General features: G+C 38.9%; 1 protein-coding gene across 6 annotated transcripts in view; it reads right to left on the bottom strand.

The window, feature by feature from the left end:
* CNTN1 (contactin 1) overlaps window positions 1-20,151 on the bottom strand; it is a 249,919-nt gene extending 229,768 nt beyond the window's left edge. For 2 of the 6 annotated variants that reach the window (XM_080570117.1, XM_080570109.1), the window contains exon 1: window positions 19,994-20,151. The gene's annotated coding sequence lies outside the window, so the exon portion shown is untranslated. Of the gene's footprint in view, window positions 1-836; window positions 941-6,978; window positions 7,102-16,968; window positions 17,327-19,993 lie in introns of those variants that run through there. The other 4 variants (XM_080570114.1, XM_080570111.1, XM_080570116.1 and 1 more) reach the window with 4 other exon arrangements.
* Window positions 20,152-21,308: the final 1,157 nt, after the last annotated feature.

The following is a 21,308-nucleotide window of genomic DNA, read 5'->3' as shown; positions in this document are numbered from 1 at the left end:
GCACAGAGTGACAATATGAATTCTAAGCTCATATGAGAAAGAAGCTGACATTTGAATTACTGACTGCAATGTCTTTACATATTAAGAACATTATCAAATAAGAACTACACATCTAGATCCAACAACTAGATCTAGATGCCAACAGCATCCTGGCTTGTATCAGGAATAGTGTAGCCAGCAGGACCAGGGAGGTGATTGTGCCCCTGTACTCTGCTTTGGTGAGGCTGCACCTCAAGTGCTGTGTTCAGCTTTGGGCCCCTCAGTACAAGAAGGACATTGAGGCCCTGGAGCGTGTCCAGAGAAGGGCTGCGAAGCTGGTGAAGGGCCTGGAGCACAAGTCCTGTGAGGAGCGGCTGAGGGAACTGGGGGTGTTTAGTCTGGAGAAGAGGAGGCTCAGGGGAGACCTCATTGCTCTCTGCAACTGCCTGAAAGGAAGCTGTGGGGAGCTGGGCGTTGGCCTCTTCTCACAGATAACCAGTGACAGGACTAGAGGGAATGGCCTCAAGTTGTGCCAGGGGAGGTTCAGGTTGGAAATGAGGAGACATTTCTTCTCAGAAAGAGCAGTCAGGCATTGGGACGGTTTGCCCAGGGAGGTGGTGAAGTCACCGTCCCTGGGGGTGTTCAAGGAAAGGTTGGACATGGTGCTTAGGGACATGGTTCAGTGGGTGACTTTGATAGTAGGGTGATGGCTGGACCAGATGATCTTGGAGCTCTTTTCCAACCTTAATAATTCTATGATTCTATGCCCACACCAAAGCCACTGTGCTTCGTGTACCCAATTTTCGAAAGAATTGTCCTCAAGGTGCAAGAAAAGTCATTCCCTGGTTCCAGATTACCTTCTCTGTCAGCATTAACTTTCATCCACACTGCCACATCTTTACAAGAAGAAGAATTCTGATTATAAAATGTCACTTCAAACATAACAGCCCTTTTGGTCTTCCTAAGGCAAAAAAAAAAAAAAAAAAGTAGCATGGATGTTAGAAAGTAGAATCACTATAAGAATTAAAGACTTATTCATTCTATAATAAGTATAGTATGGGTCAAACTATACCTTCAGTTACCAGCAAAGCAAAATAAAATAACAGAAAATTCTTGAGTACTTTCCTCAAACTGAAAATGGTTTCCAAACCATTAAGATTCACTCACTACAGTCTTGTTGGAGAGGAGAAATGGGGAAAGACATGAAAAAGATCAGTATTGTGCTCCTAGCATTGTGAAGTTATACCACACTGGGAAAAAAAATAGTACAGTATTTACTTTTATTAAAGACAAACCAATTGACAGCGCATAATTCCACTTTAACATGGCATTTTTCTAAACAAAGTTTAATGCTGTCTTGGATGGAGGAATATGACATTCCAACACTGCGCTGTGACTCATCTACCTGACCAGAAATCATTAGAGTAATTTGTCTCCATATATATGCAGCACATTGAGTCAATTATGATCAATTTATATGCATCTCCTGCTTTACAGATCCATTTGAATGGTCTTTTTGAGCATTCTAGTCTTTTTTTACTAGAAATGTCACTGGGGGAATGAAAGGGGGAAAAAAAGTAGTAATATTCCCTGGATGTTGGGCCAGTATTTGAAGCATTGACTGTATGAAATTAAACTACAAAATGTACATTATGCTACAACAACAGAAGAACAACTTTGCTCGATAAAATCTTGAACAGGTAAGAGAACTCCATGAAACCAAACCACTTATTTAAATAGGTACCTCTTTTTCTGCATTAAAGATTTGGCCCAAATCTTACCTATAATGGACCTGAAAGCACTAGTGGCCCAGTGATTACAGAATCAATGGTCCTCCTAAATGATAATGCAAAAAAAAAAAAAAAAAAAAAAAAAAGGTTGCAGAGCATTTACATGTAACTGAGATACTAATTTATATAATCGCTAAGTTCTCCATTTCCACGGTAACCATTAGAGAAGAGTTTTCACACTGAAGGAATTCTTCCATCGTAGCAGTACTGCCCCTACTGGACCATGTCACCCAACCTCCTACAAGCTTTCCCACTGCCTTCCAGAGCCTGAATGGCCAGCGGGGCAAGAGGCAGGTCCAGGCTATCTACCAACACCCACCGGCAGACCAAAAACAAACAAAAAAACAGATCTCTATTCTGTTTTGTTGATCTCAGACTACACATTTCCCGAGGAAAATGTGAAATATTTGGTTCATCAGATACTCTGCGAGAAAGGCTGAGTGACAGGGCTACTTATTAAAGATAGCTGCGATGCTTGCAGATGGAAAAGCAATATTTAACAAACCTGCACAGTCTGCACTCTTCCATTTTCTGAGGGAGATTAACTGTTTCATTATGAAATAGAGATCATAACAAAATCATAACTATTTTTGATTGAAGAGGAAAAAAATGTATATCAGCAACATGAGTTTTTAACCCATAATCCTATTATTCTGTTTAAAAAGAAAGAAAATGATATTAAAGGATTCTTTTCCACAGCTATTCAGAACAGCTCTGAGCTGTTCTGGTATCACGCTGACGGTCTTAGAGTTTCATTGCAAAGCATGTGAATTTGTGAGGGGGAAAACTTAATCTCCTGCCATCTATGCATGCTAAAATATTGAATTTCTGTTCTTTAGTGTCCTGCAACCACTATGTTACTATTACTGATTGATATAATTCCAAGCACAACACTCTGAAAAAAATAATCATTTTATAATATGCATAAAATGGTAAATTAGATACACCAACTTACAATTAAAGATGGTAATTGGTAACGGCAGTTCGCAAATACTAGCACTACTTATTATAGGTACTTATCTACCAAGTATCACCAAAAAATCTCATCACACAGTTCTCCTGGTGAAACTATCAGTTATATCCATGAGAAAAAAAAAAAAAAAGGGCAAAAAAAAACCATAACTACAAGAACACAAAATAACATCGTTCCCACACTGCCTTAGATTGGTTTATAGCAGGTGAATTAAGCCATCCATGTTTGTTTACTCTCTATACTGGAATACAAGATTAGCAGCATATTAATATGCAAAATTAATAGACAAAAAAAGAAAAAAAACTTATAATTCCTCTTTTTTATTTCCCTTATTCAAACATCAAGCTTCCATCATTGTCTTTTTGATTCTAAGATCACTTTGGAGGATGAGATAGAACAATAGCTGGTATCACTGTCTGTTGAGAAAACTCTCCTGTTGCTAGGTGAAAATTCATCTGCTCATGTAACGTGATTGCTACCTGCATCAGCAGATGGAGAATGTCAAACCAAAATACTTAAAAGTTATCAATTATAAAAATGGGAATGACTGAAAAAATAAATAGTGGATAATACATATTCATGTTTGTTTATTTACAATGAGCAGATGAATGATTAACATCTTTTTTTCACCTATAAATTCAGCATGTGAAAGCATATTTGTCAAAAACTGTTCTATATTACCTTCCACTTTTGTCTTAGCAATGACAGTGAAGCAATAAACTATCCCTATGATGAGGATGGAAATAATGGCTTGTTTGTTCAGCCAACTAACTTTTTATGAATCTATTGTTTGATAATGTTGTGGTGCTTCTCGCTAAATCCCATGGGCAACCACAAACAATGTCTCTAAATGAAGTTTAATTTCTGAGTGCTCAGTAGGACAGGAATGTATTTCTAAGGAGCTGAAATAGCATCTCTTTTATTAAAAAGCATAGGTTGGATAAATTTCTGATTCTTTCATGCAAAAAATTAAAAGGAACATAGAATTGGATGTTTTATTTTTATAACATTATATGCATCCATTTTGATTCAATAGGAAATGTTTTGTGCCTCAGAACCCGGAATTTGTCAGTTATTCGGATCACTCACTTAAATTTATTTGTGTCAATAAAAATAATTTAAGCATTCTGGGAAGATGGTTTTTTGTTGTTGTAAGAGGCATCCCACTGAGAAGCAAAAGGAGGTATTTGATTAAAAGATGTAATAAGTGACAGTTATTTTAAATGATTTCTAATGTGGTCTTCCTAGAATTTACTGATCCATTAAAAAGGCTATCTCTTTCAAAAAATAAATTCTTCAGACAGAAATACACTAAAATCAATTCTACATCTACACAGGGGAAAAAAAAAATCAAAGGCAAAACCTTCTTCTGTTTGAATCACACACAAATGCAAATAGAAATGCCATCACCACCTCTTCTCTCATGAAATCCAATCATGCAAATATTTAATCAGGGACTTGTCAGACTCCACCTCATGACAGTATCAGCACCAGCAAATAATGCCCTGAAGTTTCAATATGCATTGTCTTTTCTATTACTCCTTTTAGTGATAAACTCAGAATGTAAAAAAAGACCTCCTTCTTCCATCTTACAGTTTTCATCTACTATCTCTAATGATAACCTGAAGAATATTTTCCAGGGCCTGAATCAGAGAGCAAAAATGAACATAATTACCAACTCTGAACAGTCAAAGCAGAATATCAGTCCCTGAGAGAAGAACGTCCTTGCACATATTGTGCAGGACAACCGTCTGTCCAAACGTGTCAATAGAGAATGCTTGTATTTCATCTCTTACCAAAATCTTAAAGCAGAACATAAAACTTATTCAAAATTAAATACGAGTATTTTAAGATTAGCAGCCTATTGAATTAGGGGAAAAAAAAAATAATAGCATTACCTATCAATTGAAACAGAAATAGATCTTGCACACAATGAAATTCAGTAGAGTTCTTGCTCCTTTGCATTTACGTTAACTATTCATTTTGCTTACACCGATTAATAGCTTTAAGCAATGAAATAAAAATCAATAAATAAATTAAGACTAAAATCCAGCATATCAATGAAAACAGCATACTCACAGTCCTCTGTCCAAACATCTAAGGGCGTTACTGGGCATAATCACTCTTATGAGGACACAGAAACCCGTACCAAATGGGTTCACAGAAGATAAAACACTATGCCCATGAAGATAACAAATACAAGTGGTGTCTTTGGGGGATTATCTGCACGGCTGTGAGCTATACTAAGCTACAGAGGCAGCTGAAAGGAGATAAATGGCACTGGCAAATAGTTTAAGGAATTTGCTTCTAAAGGACCATTGAGATTTTCACTGTTCAGACAATAGTTGTGGGGTCAGTGTGTTCTTCCCAACTCTCCTGAGCACGTTTTCTTTTTTTCCAGCCAAGGACTCAGAGTTCTTCCAAACAAAATGGTGCAATCAGGTACGTCCATTAAAATAGGGAAGAAGAAACAAACAAACAAACAAAAAATTAACTTCAAGGAGGTAGGCATTTTCAGGGAAAAAAAAAAAAAAAAAGGATTGCAAGGTCAAGTCTGTTCACACACACTCAAAAACCCAAGACATTCAAAAGCAGAAAAAAATCACCTCTGGCAGAGGGACACCTAAATCCTAGTCCTTCGTTGTCACCTTCCTCTTCTACTCGCCCTTATGTAAGGTATTACTTTGAGTAACTGATCACTACAGGAGTTTTAGAAATCCTGCCCTAACCCACAGCTATTTAATAAAGCCAAAATATTGTAGGGTGACTCATTTGACTTTTTAAGTGGGAGACAACTTTAAAATTTTTCCGGAGCTCTTCCACTGAAAGTATGTAATTTCTCTCTGCTTTTTGCTAAAATGAATACTTGTATTTGTAGCAAGCAACAGATGAAATCACCTGTGATATCATTCCTTCCGTTGAACTATCCACATAATTCAATACTCAAACTAGAACTCAGAGAGCCCTGAAATAGGTATTCAAACCTGCACAGAAAACACTTCAATTTATCCTCCCCAAACCCCAGTCACTTATAAACAACATATTAGATTCTATTCCAAATGAACAAATCTGAGCATGGAATTTGAAAACACATTGGTGGATCTTTGGGTAAATTCAATTTCTGAATCTTTATGATAACAAAAATAATAATAATAATAATAATATTTAGGATTAATAACAGTACTCACACGAAAACTTAGAGGAAAGCAGAATGACTACATTAAAATGAGGAACTGCCTTATCAGAAATTGAAGCTCATAAAAACTGAAAAACTACCCAAAAGGTAAATGCTACCGGAAACTCTCTTCCCTCCCCCCTTCCAAATACCCAGTGCTTTTTGCACATTGTCCTAATGAAGTTTAGTGGAACACGGGTGCAGGTACTCTCTGCTATCTGACAGATGCTACTCTTTCCTTTACTGACACCAAGCAGTAACAACGTAAAAATGACTGAAACACTTTAAAGTATGGTCTCTACTCACAGTATTTTGAATAAATGTTAATTTTTTACCTATTTAGAAATCCAGGAACTGTTACAAACAAAGCAGCTGTCACAAAATAAGAACCTTGTTTTTTTTTAATGTCACAGCAGTCTTAGTTAACAATTTCTGGTAGTGTTACATGGCCCTTTGGTAGCCTATAGGATCATAAACTCAATTTTACTTATTACAAACTCAAATATTTGAATCACAAATTCAAATATTTATATACATGTCAATAATAACAGTGGTGGCACATTCAGATCACTTTATTACATTGCCATAAAATCATTCAGAACAAAAATGGAAGGAAACAAACAACAACAAGATATTAATTTCCCACAAGAATGCAAGTTTTAGTTAATTTTATTTAGAACTAATTGTCTAATTTACTTGCAGACTCTTATAAAATTGTCTCAAGATCCAGATAGAGATATAAATGTGCTCTTTGAAAATAGAGTTAAACGATTCCTACAGAACCTGAATTAGCTTTTTCAGCACTGACTGCACTACACAATTCACTAGAAAATATAGAATGTCTCCATAATTACTGAGCTATCCATCACCTAAAATTGACAACCCCATATAGTGAATCCATCAAGAGAACACTCCACAGCCAATATGCTCGAAGGTACATATTAGTGCCAAATGAAATGTTCAGGTAATTAAGAGTCTTGAAATGAAATTAAAGCATAACTGTTGCAATCTATATCTAAAGGATATATGAAATGCTGAACACCCACACAGAAATAACCTACCTGACTTGTACAATGGTAAATCCAAACAGTTTGCCGTCTAATGCCAACATTCACAAGAGATTCAATTTTTTTTCAGAGGTGAAAAGCACAGCCCAGATTTATTCACATGCTGAAGCAATCAAGCTGCCCTTAGCAAATATCAGAAATGAAATGCATTATATCAGAAGCAGCAATTAAACCTTTTTCTTCAAATATATTGTTATTCCATTTACCACAAACTCAACATTTGAAACAAAGCTAGGGAAATGGCTTTTGCAAAGCGATAAAGTCAAATTTAATTTGTATCCTCATTCTGCGTAGCTACCCATGGAAAGCAACATGGTACTACAAAAGAAAATGTAGAGATCATCTAATGGGGTACAACCATTGCATGTTCTGTATAATCTAATGCCAACACTGCTTGAGAATCTACAATTTTATGTATTAAAAGTAGTTGATAGACCAGTAAGGGTACAGTATTTAGAGAACAGTTTATTGAAGAACAGTAATTGTAGTGCTCTTCTGTTTCCAGATCAGAACTTTTTGTCTTACTTGCAGTGAACGAACAGTACTTTGAGAGCTGTCCAGTTAATGGCAACTAAAAAGATGAATTAATTTACTTTTTTTTTTTTGTGGGCAAAATAAGATGTTATGTAAATTACTTCTCATCTTCAAGGTTCTCTGCAGATCAGGCTCATTAAAATTAGCTTTTATGTCAGTGCCACTCCCTTGACGTCAGTTAAATTATTCCCAATGCACACTTCCACATGTGATTAATGCCAGACATAATAACTTGCTAATCACAATAGAAAACCATACAGTTGTCTCCTGTTCCTTTCTAGGAATTATAAGAAAGCCTGCAGAGGTTGCAGTGTACTTTAAGCTATGGAAAACCACTACACCAAAGTTCTTTTTCAGTAGCAGCTGGAAAATTTCACCGTAACCCAAGTTTCGAGGGCAGAATTCTGAATTAAACAAGTTTGGTAAGATGCAATAAAAATTACTAATATTTGTGACTGAGAAAGAGGAAGGGTAATCTTGAAATAAAGATGACTACTATAGAAATAGCTCACCTGGAAATACATACATTTGCTATTGCCATTTGACTTCTAGATTAAGAAGTAGGGGAAAATTGTCATGAAATGCACTTGATGTGACAAGTTTTTCATTACTGTTTTTATAAGAATTGGAAATTCGGATTGAACTTGTTCCCAATGGAACAAATACCAAAACCTCAATAGAAGTACAGCAGAATACAAAATGAAAACTGAAAATTCAAACTGGTTGCAGTGACCTGTAATGTGATCTGTGAACAGACTCCAATTGCAAACGAAAAACTAAGACTGAAAGAAGGCTGAGGAAAATGTTTCATAAGTCAGTCATTTCCACTTTGCAGTTTCACATTACAATACTAGTTGTCCTAAAGTCGTATTATCGTTAAAGCCCTGCTGGTGCGAGCTGCTAAAAATGGACTCTACGGGTGCGGATGAACCAGTCACCAGAACACAGCATGCTCAAAAGAGCAACAGCACGCATTGAGGGAAACATCTGAAAGCATACCACACGCTGATAAGCTCCGGAGACTTGTGGTGCTGCTACACCTGCAAGAAATGGAAGAAGCCCCAGAGCCTGCTGAGCACACGTGCAGCCAGCAGCCACGCCAGCTCTGACAAAGGGCTGCACGAGCCAGGCCACACCTGGGGTGACAGCTGTGGCTCTGCGCCCACTCAGGGCTGTGAGGGACACGTGAGTGTGTGCTGCGAGTGTGGGGCTGTGAGGGCAGGGGGAGGCAATAAGCAAGTGTACCCTGGGGGGCACTTATCTGCTTTTACTAATCGTTTGATCCTGTTCATAATAAAGGCTTAATTAATAAAAGCTGTTCTAAGAGGTTTTCCTTGTCATCTGCCTCTCCCTGATGCGCTCCCCTACCAGGGAAAAGGGACTTTACAACCAAGTTTGGATTCCCCAAATGAGATCAGGACCCTACCTCTACCTCCTACACACCCAGACATGCATTACAATACCTGCAGAAAAAGGTCTTCTTTTTCAGCACATGGTTTTGTTCTTCGTACAGTTTAAGTCATCTTAGGTAGCACACTCAAAAAATTATTCTATTAAGACTTAGAAGAAAAGACGCTACGAACACCAAGACATTTTCAGCTCGGATCTTGTACGAAGGAACTCCTCTAGGTTCATGGACTGCCAGATTTCTGCAAATTCTGTAATTCTGGCTTGAAGTGCAGTGTGATTTATACCCACAAACACTTTAAATGATCTTCAATAACTGTTAATAGCAAAACATACTTCTTAATGCCTTTCAGCAACTCACCCTTAACTCCAGTATTGCTCCATAATTAAAAAAATAATAATAATAAAAATAAAGTAACACGTTGCATAAGCCTCGTAGTTAACATCTGAAGACTGAACTGGCAAGGTTCCTAAACAAGTAATGCACTGACAAAGAAATCGTGTTCCATTAGAATTTCCTAAAAGGTTTCAAATATAAATATTATACAAAGAACATTCATCTGTCCAAAGAATCCTATATTTCTTGAAAGAAAATTCCTTGTACCATGAATTTAAAGAAGGAGGTGTTGTGTTTCATGAGGAACACACCAAGATATTCCTATGCTTTTCACACGTGCCTTGATGTTTCTAGCTGTACCGGCTTCACTTTCAGGTCATTCATCAGATCGCTGCATCTTCTTACTTGACCTCATTATTACTGTTCATACAAAGTGTTTGTGCACCAGGCTGCTTGTGAGACACAAAGAGCTGCTCCAATGAAAATTAATTTATAAGCATATTCCTAACGTATCATCTTAAAGATGGAATAAGTTGAAACAATCTCAGGAGAAGACTCATTCCTCTAGTTTGGAAGAAAGAGAACTTTTTTTTTCCTGATTTTCTAGCAAGCAAGGAATCATCTTCAGATGCACTGTATAGACGTGTTGTTTTTAATGGAGGGAAAAAAGGAACCACTCTCTGCATAACTGAAAGTTGAAAACTTTTTTCTTTGACAGGATTAAGTTTTGCTGCTCATTCCACACATATACACCTAAAGTCTTTCCAACTGGCATCCACTTTAACTTTCAGAAATTCTTAGACTGGTTTTCAAAACTATTGGTGATACTGAGCTGTCAACCCATAGTTGGTTCAGCAAAATGCAAGCTTTTCTGAGGACAAGTACATCTTCCTCATGCTGCTTATATGTATGCACTTTCTTTGACAAGACTGGATAATTGCTGATTTTCTCTGGAAAAGGAAAAGAACTTGTCTTAAAAGACTATATTGTAGCACGAGAGAAAAAGGCAATTTCCTTACCCAACTTCTATGCCAATTACCAAGCTGTGCAGCTTACAGCTCTCACTTATTGGAAGCTAGCACCTGCCAACTGTCACCACGTCAACAGAGGAAAAAAGAGACACAATAATGTATATACACACACTTTTGCAGTCAGAATTAACACAAGAAAGCACTATTTGCAATTGTCTGTAAAACCATAAGAGAATGTTTCTAAAAGTCTGACAAGGAGCATCTCTGCTTTTATATCACATTGAAGTCAGCAAAGATTTATGCCCAAAACTCTGGGTGAGCAATAGAAGAAACTGATCTACAATGGATTCCTTCATTGCTTTCAGCTGTCTTCTAAGGCAGCCTTCTAGGTCTGACTAACAGAAAAACAAGAATACAGATGTTTCTACTCATCTACATGCAATAATGCAAAACTGCAACTAAAAAGCTCATCATTGTGAATGTCCATATCCTCCCACGAACCAAGTGAAATATAAATTAATTGTCAGACCATGATTCCTCCCTCAGAAGTGGTTTAATGATATACAGTAAGTCACAAATGCATGCCAAAACACGTTTAGTATACCAAATAGGAAAGATAATCTTTATTTGGAAACATAATGTAACAGTATACGAAGAGCAATAAAAGGGTTTAAAATATAATAGCAACAACTCTACTACAAACGTTTAGAAAACAAAGCACCTTGTGCAGGCAAAAGTGAAAGGTTTTACCAAAAACATAGTCCATACTTTGAGAATATTAACTCATCAAACAGCTTCTGCTTGGCCTGAATTAAAGCTTCAGATTATTTTTATTGAATCTTCACGTAATGGTTAGAAATAATCATCCTGCTATATTAATTTGCATAATTGATTTGATTATATGCTCTTGTACTTAAATACAGGAAAATCTGCCTCTATCCAGTATCACAGTCTTCTTCATCTTTCATTGTTTATTTCTTCCGATATTTTGAGAGACGACAGGCTTACAGTTCAAATTATGAATTGGGTATCAGGTTTCCACATTACTTGCTGGGATCAGGTGAAACCTGATCTTGGGCTGGCAAACCTTCCAGGATGCTGTTGTTCTGAAGTTCCCATTTCACCTAACAGTCAGCGTGCCCACACACAGGCTTCCAGAAATGGCCAGGTCCTCCAGTTCTTGGGTGTCTGCAGTCACTGAGCTTTGCCCTTGACGTGAACAGAGACCTTGAAAGCCACCTGCCAGCAAGCAGACAGACAACTTCACGGGTAATTGTGCTCCGAGTCAGAGGGATTTGGAAGGGCCTAGCACGGCAACTGCAGCACGACAAGAACAGGCCACACTCCTGCGGTTTTGAAATCAGCTGCAGACGTCTGTTAAACTTGTGAGCAGTCCTAATCCAGTCCAGGGGAAAAGCAGACTACTTATTTCAAATTAGACTCATGCAGATATCTTTAGAGTGAGGTGCAGGACAGGATAGGCCAATTAAGAAGCACGTATTAGCACTTGCTACCTCTTCCCTCCTCTGGCCCAGCTTTTCATCACTCTGCCCCTAGGAGATCAACCAGGAGAGACCAAGAGGCTCTCTTGGGACCACCAAGAGCACTCCCAGGGAAGATGAGAGAACCACCCAGGCCAAAAGCCAGGCCTGCCAAGTTTGAATGGGCCATGGATTCAGAGACAAGCATGAGAACAATATTATTTTTCAGAAAGATTAAGTAATGTTTTTAAATATTCCCCCAAATTCACCCATTGGCTTTTTTTCTTTTTTTCCTCACACATGCTAAAGGGATTCCCAGGGAAAAGTCTCAAATGAGAATGACGCGGATGGTAAAGTTCAAAGGCCTAATCCTAACAGCTAATAAAAGCCCTCTTTTAAATGCCCCTCTATTTAATTCTGAAAAGCACTTACTGAATTTTGTGTTCTGACTGAAAAGACTTTTTTTTTTTTTTATGTATGACAGAAGAGTGACAAGCAACAACTGGGCACAAGCTGATTCTCCTGGGACAGGCAAGAACTTAGTCCCAGATTCACCACAATGCTGCCTGTGATTTATGAAGCTAAATGGGAACTACCTTCCTGGTGAAACAAAATTTCCAAAACGAAGCTTATTACCTACTCAGGTAATCATACTTCCCTTCAACAGATTTTCATTTAAATTATTTTATTATTTCAGATTACAGTGTCTCCAAGTCTAACAGCCAAATAACTGCTGTTTGGCTGGTTGTACACCCCATTCCATAGCATAGTATCTACCTAGCACCCACACAATAAACATTTCCCCTTTTATAAAAAGACCTCTATAAAAAGAGATTAGTAACACGTTAACCAGGGAAATTCCTGAAAGTCAGGCCAAGAATATCCTAAATGTTCAGAGTGCTTTATTTCAGACACTCACAAGGAAGTGTCAAAATAATTCTGCCTAGAGGAGTAGTGAACAGCAAGGTATAGGCACCAAACTGCTGAAGTAAAAATTTCATTTCAAGGTGGTGCATATCCTTCACTGTACTTACATCAATCCACCAGCAGCAAAACCTTTCTTCATACTGGTCTGGTAGAAGAATGCCTGTAAATTGACTAGTTCAGTAATATAAAATGCTGTAGGTGCACAGATACTAAATAATAACACAAAAGTAACTTGTGACCAGTTCTCATTGCTTTATGCAACGTTACAATTCTTTTGACAGTGAACAAAAAGGCAAATATATTGCTTCCCCATTTTCCTTTCTTCTCTTGTCACTTCAGTACCACTAAACATTAGCATAGATGCAGAAAAGAGTGCTTGGTGTAAAAACAAATAAACAAACAAAAAAAAAAAAACACGCACAGGGGAAACCTCAGCGACTCTTTGCAAGCTTTATCTATTCATTGTCAGTATAAATAGTGTCAGCTAGCAACATTGCCAAGGATAAAATCTTCTACAAAATGTTCAGCAGGCCAGCGAAGCACCCTACATGAATGTAAATAAAATTGAGAACATAAATATATGGTAATACACTTAAAAGCAGTTATTTCAGAGTTGTTCTGGCTTAATAAATAAATAAATAAATAAAATCCTAACCCCCTGTGTCTCCAGTACATGCACAGGCAAGGTCTGAACGACACTTAGCTGTTGTAACTACAGATACAAACATCACATTTGAGTGGAGTTAATCACTCTGAAGAAAAAAGAAAAAAAAAGTCTTTATATCTTTTGAAGGCTTTAAATAAGATCTCATAGAAATAGGACAAAACAGGTTTTATGGTTCAGCCACATTTAAGACTGGGTCAGCTGGTTGGTAGAGAACCCACAGAACCTATTACAATACGGGAATGTGAGCGGAAATGGGAACAGCTGTGCTTTATTACAAACCTGCGGCTGTTTTTACTACAAAACTCTCTTTATGCCTGTACGTTTCTGTAGGACTTCATGTCATTCTGAGCAGCAGATTCACAGCTGCCATTTCCACAGCAAAATACTTGGTTTAGTCAGATTTATCTTTTCCTGTATCTGATCTGCACAACCAAGTGCAAATTAATCTTTCTTCTCAGGCATACCACTTTCCTCTAGGCCCCAAAATCATGCTCTGAAAGCCTAATAACGAAACTGACAAATCACTGTTAATGAAAGTGCAATCAAGTCTTTTTCATTCAAAACCCTTTAGTCTTCTTGAGTATTCTTAACTAATATAACACAGATACTTGAGATTATCTGTTTCTCTTTCTTTAATTTGGAGGTATTTATTAGAAATAACTTTCTTCTTCAGGCCACTATCTCCAGACAAATAGAAGTGCATTGGAAAAAAAATAAATCTATATAGATATGTTTGTGTTAATATAACGGTGACTGGGTAAAGCTAGATCAATGTATCAAATGTGAAAGTTACATATTTTTTCCATTATGCAATTTTGTATAATATTATTTTTTTGTTTATGCTTTCCAGATTCTCATTTTGCAAAACCCAACTGCTGAGAAGGAGGTTAATTCTTCATCTAAACTACTGATTCTATGCTTACACAGATAAACAGTTTATAATAAGGCAGGAATATTGACAGAAACAGGTTGTGATGTAAACCATCTGACATATATTGTAATTTTTCAGTTAATGCATCAATAAGTTTTGCAAAAACGTGCTCTTCAATAGGGCTGATGAACATCAAGAAATGAAAGAAGCAATGAACTATGATAATGAACCAAGGAACTGAGAATCTTGTTCAGCATTTCCTCCATAACTCTGAGTATAAGCCTTTTCTCGTATATTGACATAAAAGAAAATAAAATAAAAATACTGTATCCATCTGGCAAGACCTGAGGCAAAATGAAAATGGAAGATGTTTAAACAACCAAGTGTAACTGAGCTGTCACCCCAGTTATTTAGAAGAGTAGTCAGCATTGGCACTTCTTGCCTTGGCAGCTCTTTACTGGTATTTTTGCAATAGCAGGCACATTTCTTACATGCTATGTAGAGAGTCAAGAAAGAAATGAAAGTAATCAAAAAAATGCATACAGATTTTTTATGCTCAGCTAACGTTGAACTTGTGCATCAAGCATTTTCTTTAGTTTACGGCTTTCATAAACAACCTATAGCAGTCAAGCTGCTGGCTACTTTTGCCATTGTGACAGCCTCGTTAAACCTTTTCTGAGATACCATTGCAACACCTCAAGTTAACGGTGGATACTTTTTCAAAACATAACACCTTAAAAAAAATTAGAAGTCAGAAAAGGTCAGAGGGAAAAAGTATAGTAAAGATAAAGAGCAAAGAGAGGCAGAGTTCACAAAATGACAAGAACACGGGGAAAATAGTGTTTCAGAACGCCTGCCTTCCCAAAATCTATTTCAACAGCAGCTGGCGTCCGTTGGAGTTCCTTTACAATAAAAATCTGAAGTGGGAACTGTTCAATATTCCAAAGTTGATTTTCATAAAAGAAATGAACTGTAGACAGCTGATGAAAGGGAAGCCTGGCCTCTTGCTATAGTTCAAAAGAGTGATGCACTTATTCTTCTCAAGAAGAGATTCAGAAAACAAACCAAAATGCACATTTCTAGCTGCTCTCTCATCTATCTTAATCATTATTTTCCTTTTGCTTTGCTCAAAATTGTTCATAGTGAAAAATGCTATACTTCAGCTATACTTTAGCTAAAAGTATTACTAGCAATAGCAGTCTTCTAACTCCTAGAAACAACTTCTAACCCTTCTAACTCCTTATCAACAAATTATCCTACTGGACACTTTATGAATCTCATTAATAATGGTTGGTAAAGGAAGATACAGAGTTGATATTCAACATTTCAAGACATTTTACTTCTTTCCAACTTTATTTTAGATTTTACCAGTGAGTAGATGGCAAAATAAATGACTGCCTCTATCAAAACAAAGCCAGCTTTAGTTCTTGTTTCAAAGAACTCATACTGGTTTGAAAAACTTCAAAACTTATCTCAAATGAAATCTTTGTTAAGACATATAAAGCTGTTTATCTTTTAGCACACAAGAAAAAATTATTTTTTTTCTCCTAAGCTGTGATTAGGCTTGAAGATGAAAAGCCTAAAGAATAGTCACAGAGAAAAACAAAACTACGTGTGAAAAAGGTGAATATATATATATATTGAATATACGTTAGTTTTAGCATCAAGACGGTCTGAAAAAAATAGTGCGCATATTACTATATCACATATTGCTTAAATTGTAAATAGGCACTCCAACAAATCATTGGGTTTACAGAACACAGAAGTTAAATATGACTTCTTTCCCAGCTGTGGTTAAGTCCTGAATTCCCACACTGCTCTGCCCATACAAGCTTTTAGGAAGATTCTGCATGTATGAAACCGTTTTTATACGTTCTCTCACATGAATTACAATATTCAGTTTGTGATGCAAACCACAACTCCTCCATGTTCCCCATTTCAGACACTATGCTTCTAAATTACTGCAAATGTTATTTTCATAACATCAAAAGGACTAGCTTATGTAAACAAAATACTATGGTGCAGTGGTAACTCCACTAGTCACAGTTTTATTCAGATCTCAATTCACCAAGAGCCTTACATGTTATTTTTCTAAGTATCTCTAAAAGAGCAGTAACTGTAGAAAATTAACATCAAATAAAAATAGTTATTAAACATGAATAATAATAATAAAAAAAACCACCTAAGTATAATCACAAACCAACTCCAACTCATCAGACATTTCATTTGCCAGCCCAGAAACCCACAAAACTTAGCAGGGTGAGTAGAGTAGAGTAGAGTAGAGTAGAGTAGAGTAGAGTAGAGTAGAGTAGAGTAGAGTAGAGCAAAATAACTTCCTAAAAAAATACAGTATATGATACAGACAGAATTGCTGATGTATCTTTATAATTAGGACTATTTAATTTAATTTCTAATGTTTACTGTTACTTACAACTTTGGTAAAGTAAGCATCCTGTCTGTCATCTTTGCTTTCTGTTAATGCTTATATACAAGCACAACACATGCTATAAATTTCATTGAAAAATGTGTTGAGAAGTTCAATTTTAAAAAGGAACAATGGAGAAAAAAACCAATCAACTATCTTCTTTCTTTATATCAAAGATTCTAGAACACTTCAAAAAACATTAGTATGTTTTGAAGCCATCAACGTAGGCATTGAATTCATGCATTTTTTCCTGCATCTCTAAAAATGGACCAAAAATTAACCAACTTCTAAGAGGAAAGTACTGTGTAGAAGAACATAAGAAACACTTTGAGCTACAAAGAAGAGTAAAAGTTGAGACCAATACCTGGTAAAAGTGCTGAAAAGGTGCCTGCAGACTGAAGACACTAGACTGGATTGATTTAGGAAATCAAGAAAAGGAAGCTTTGGAGAATAAAGAAACATAAGCTGAAAGAATGTTGACGAGAAAAAAGCAAGGAGAGAAGGGACTGGCTGAGAAAAAAAAAAAAAAGTCGACATATTTGGAACAGTCAAGACCAGCAGTAAGTAACAATTGCGATTTTGACTGGCTCTAGAAGTATAATGAGACTACTACTAGGAAATATGTATAAAGGATGACATGAGAAGGACTATGCTTGCAGAGGACTCGCAAAAGAGTCTTCATGTGCTATTAAATATTCTCTCTAAAGCTCATAACTGAATGAAGGACTCCAGTTTTTCACCCCTTCTCCGCAATTAGAAATACCTGTAGAAACCTGTGACAAATTAACCCATTCTGCTTTATTACTGGTGCATTTAAGGGGAACTGCACTTTCATAATGCTATAATTCTTAGCTAAGAGCCTCTGCTCTTAGAAGAGCAAAATAGGAGATCCAAGTTCTCCTATCCTGTTGATAATCATTGTGGTCCAATACAGTAAGACAAGAATAAATTTACTTTGAAAGCTGAAAATTTTCTAGGTTTTCTTGTTTTGTTTTTATTATTACTATTATTTATTTATTTTTTATTTGCTTACATTTTTCTCATTTTTAAGAAACATGAAAGAATATTATGAACGTTACTCAATCACTCAAAAAGTCATAAAGTGACAAACATGTTGCTTGTGCAATCTTAACTCATTTCCTTTGAGTGTGAACACTTTAATACAATATTTAAATAAACACATACAGTTTCTTCAAAGTTACCTTGCCTCAACCAGTGCACAGGATAAACATGCACAGAAGATGAAATAGGACCGAATGTAGGCAGGACTCTTGCTACCTGTTGAAGAGACAGGTATGTGTGTAGTGAATGCAAAGGGAGAAAAGAAAAAGGAGAGAGGCTATACTGCCATAAATGCACTGGCAGTTAAAGTCCACCATGTTGTAGTCTCCTCCATCCCTCTTACCATCACACACACAATTTAAACCAAGATTCCCCCAGTTTGTAATTAACTGCGATTTCCCTTTTTCCCATCTGCTCTGCAGACACATTCAAATAGGTGTGGAGCACTCAGGACTGTTACTAAACACAGTGGCCCTTGTAACTTGAGCAAATACAGAAATACTGCTATTTAAAATGGTGGAAGTTTCAAATCAGGCACCAAAAATGAGTGAATGCTTTTAACCTAACCCTCTCTGTGTTCATCATTTGTAAAGGTCTTGTCTCACCTTAGGTAGTATTTGATAAAGTAGAAACTGTCTGTGAGGCATTCTGATCACATAATGATAAGCACTTTAGCAAAGCCCATACACATGTTATCAGTTCTGTCTTCAAAGCAGAGTTGAGATATGTGAAGAAGAAAATAAATCATGGGCTCACGTATCGATCAAGGAGAAAGAAAAACAAAAGCAAAATACTGAGTTGTGTTAAGTGAGCTCCATACATCCTGTGCACTGAATGAGGCAGGGTTCCTGCAGAAAAAAAACCAGTATGTGACCATGTAGTTAAGACTGTATCAGAGAGACATGCCCAAAAAGCTGCTATTAAATTATTTGTTTTGTTGTTAATAATGTAGGGTTTCTTCTTCAGAAGGTATGTAAGATCCTTGATTTGAGGTCCTGTGAAACCAAGTTCTTGCATAACCATGCAGCTGCGTTGAGGTTGTAGCACTTTTCGGTGTCTGTCTGAAGTAAAACTGAAAATCTCTTGCTGGTTTACAAAAGCACTGTAGAGAATACAACATGGGAAAGGTCAGAAGTCTTTTGCTTAACTACTTATTTTTACCTTTTGCACAATTTAGGGATGGATAAGGTATATGCTGTTCCTCTGTCAACTATCAAGAAACACAAATACAAGATTTAAGCAACTGATGCTGATAGATGATATGTATTCAGAGACTAACAAATAAACATACAAAAGCTCTGTACTACCAACAGGCTTCTGCAGCATTACGGAAACTTCTTATTAGAGAACCTGTGGTCATTTGTTATTTATACAAAATGGGCCAAAGCTCACTTCGGCATATAGATTTGTACAGGAGAGACATGAAAAAGCTACTAATGATAAAAACGGAGAATTATTTAAACTTTGAGTCATTTCAGCATGCTTTCCATTGTGCTTACGCAGTCTCAGGTCCTCTTATTCATTATTTTTACTGTTTTAAGAGTAATTTCATACAACAGACTGACGCGAAGTAACGTGTATCTCTGCACAGGTGGCTGCATTTTGGGGTTGTTTATTGCCCAAGCTGTACACACCTGTAATTACATAAGGGATTGTCGTCCAAACCCTAAGGCTCCCGTTAAATATCTGTACAGCCCTTAATATAATAACCGATAAAACTGTTCTTCCTCCATGGGTCGTGGTTTATTTTCATTACCGCATGGCGCAGAGGTAGTTACCTGGGCAGGTGGGTATCCCAGCATGATGGGGGGGGCGTTTTGGGGGACAGGCTGGGGCTCAGGAGGGTGTCCCTCGGGGGTCCGGGACCCCGGGGCTGCAGCTCGGCCCCCGGGGGGACATTTTGGGGAGCCCAGCACCGGCAGCACCCGCGAGCAGCGCTCCCGGCCCCGCCGCCGGCTGCGGCATCGCTGCCATTTGCAGCGAAGTGACACAGAAAAGGCGCAGCGCGAGCGTTTTGCAAGGAGAACCGCGCAATTAAGCAGCACGTTATCATCATTTTTTTTTTTTTTTACTGCAGGAAGGCGCAACGAGGGAAAAAAAAAAAAAAAACAAACACGTTAACCCACCGCACACACCCAGACGAGGCGGCTGCCGCCCGCCAGCCCTGAGACACGACCCCTGCAGCAGCAGCAGCAGCAGCAGGGCTGGAGCGGAGCCTCCCTGCGGCACCCCGCGGCTGCGGCACCCCCGCACCCCGCCAGGTGACAGCCCTGGGGACCCCCCCCCGCGGCATCGCTCCCGGCCCCGCCGGCCGAGCCGTGCCCTACCTGACAGCCGGGACGTCGCCCGGGGGCGTCCCGGGGGGCTGCGCTCGGCCCGGCTCGGCTCGGCTCGGCCCGGCTCGGCCCGGCTCGGCTCGGCTCGGAGCCCGCCTGACAGCCGCCGCCCCCCCAGCCGGGGCCGAGCGGGGCGCGGGGAGCGGCGGCGGCTGATTGGCCGCGGGTGATGTCACTCGGGCGGGAGCGCGCGGGGGGGGCGCCCCCCCGTCACCTCCGTCGTGTCCCCCCCCCCCCGCGTCCCTCTCACGGCCACCCGTGTCCCCCGCTCACACACCCGTGTCACCTCCTCACACACCCGTGTCCCCCCCAACCTGCCCACCTCTCCCCCCACACACCACCTCCAAGCCATGAAATGGCGCGGTTTTGCTGGACCTCCTCTGTCTTACTATCTGTATTTCTTTTTATGGCAGAGGCTGGGTGTTTCTGAAGGGGCTGCCTGTCCCCACAGCCCCCCTGAGTTGCTGCAGAAATCAGAGTTGCTTGCCTCAGGGAAAGTGCGAGGACACGAGGGTGCTCTGTCCCAAAAATAAGTGCGGGGCTTGCTGCATGGTGGAGGAGAGCAAGTGGGGGCGGAGGGCAAACACGACCCACTGAGATGGGGAAGCGGCGAATTTTGTGACAACCCTGCAGGAAGGGCTCGGGAGGGATGTTACAGAGAACCTGCAGCAGCAGGAGGCACAAGTTCCCAGGGTGCATGAAACAGCTTCTGGAGGGAGCCGGGGCTGAAACTGGCCCCCTGTGTATCTGCAGAGAGTGGCAGGTAACACCCTGTCTATAGCTGAGAGAGCACAAGCAGCAGCTGACCGCGATATCCCACCCATCTGGCAATAAGTACCAGAGAGTGGACAAATCCAGCCCGAGCACCCCACTGCTCCATGAACAACCCTTTCTGTTGGGACGGACACCAGAGGGCATCCGTTCTGCCCTAGGAGAAACCAGGTCTCTGCAGCAGAGGGGCATATGGAGTAGGTTTTTTGTGCAGCTTGAGGTAAGGAGGTGCCAGAGAAATTAAGGCAGGACCGCTTCACTCATAGCCATCATCTCAGCTAGTTGCTGCATGTCTGAAAGGATTTGAACTCAATCCCCTAAAGCAGAAGATACCACTGACCTTATGGCTTTGCAGTCTGCAGATTACAGCAAACATCGTTATGACAATTAAAATGAGATCACGCTATCACAAGCACAGGGGGCAGAAGCTTGTTGTTCAAGGAACAAAACGATAGATCAGAAAAAAAAAAAAAAAGATTCTCATTTAATCATTCCAGCGTCAGAGATTTAGGCCTGGTCTTTAAATCCTGTGTCT

This window comes from Anser brachyrhynchus (assembly GCF_964034855.1).
Source record: "Anser brachyrhynchus genome assembly, chromosome: 1".
Classification (NCBI taxonomy): domain Eukaryota; kingdom Metazoa; phylum Chordata; class Aves; order Anseriformes; family Anatidae; genus Anser; species Anser brachyrhynchus.
This window is presented reverse-complemented; position numbering and strand designations above follow the sequence as displayed.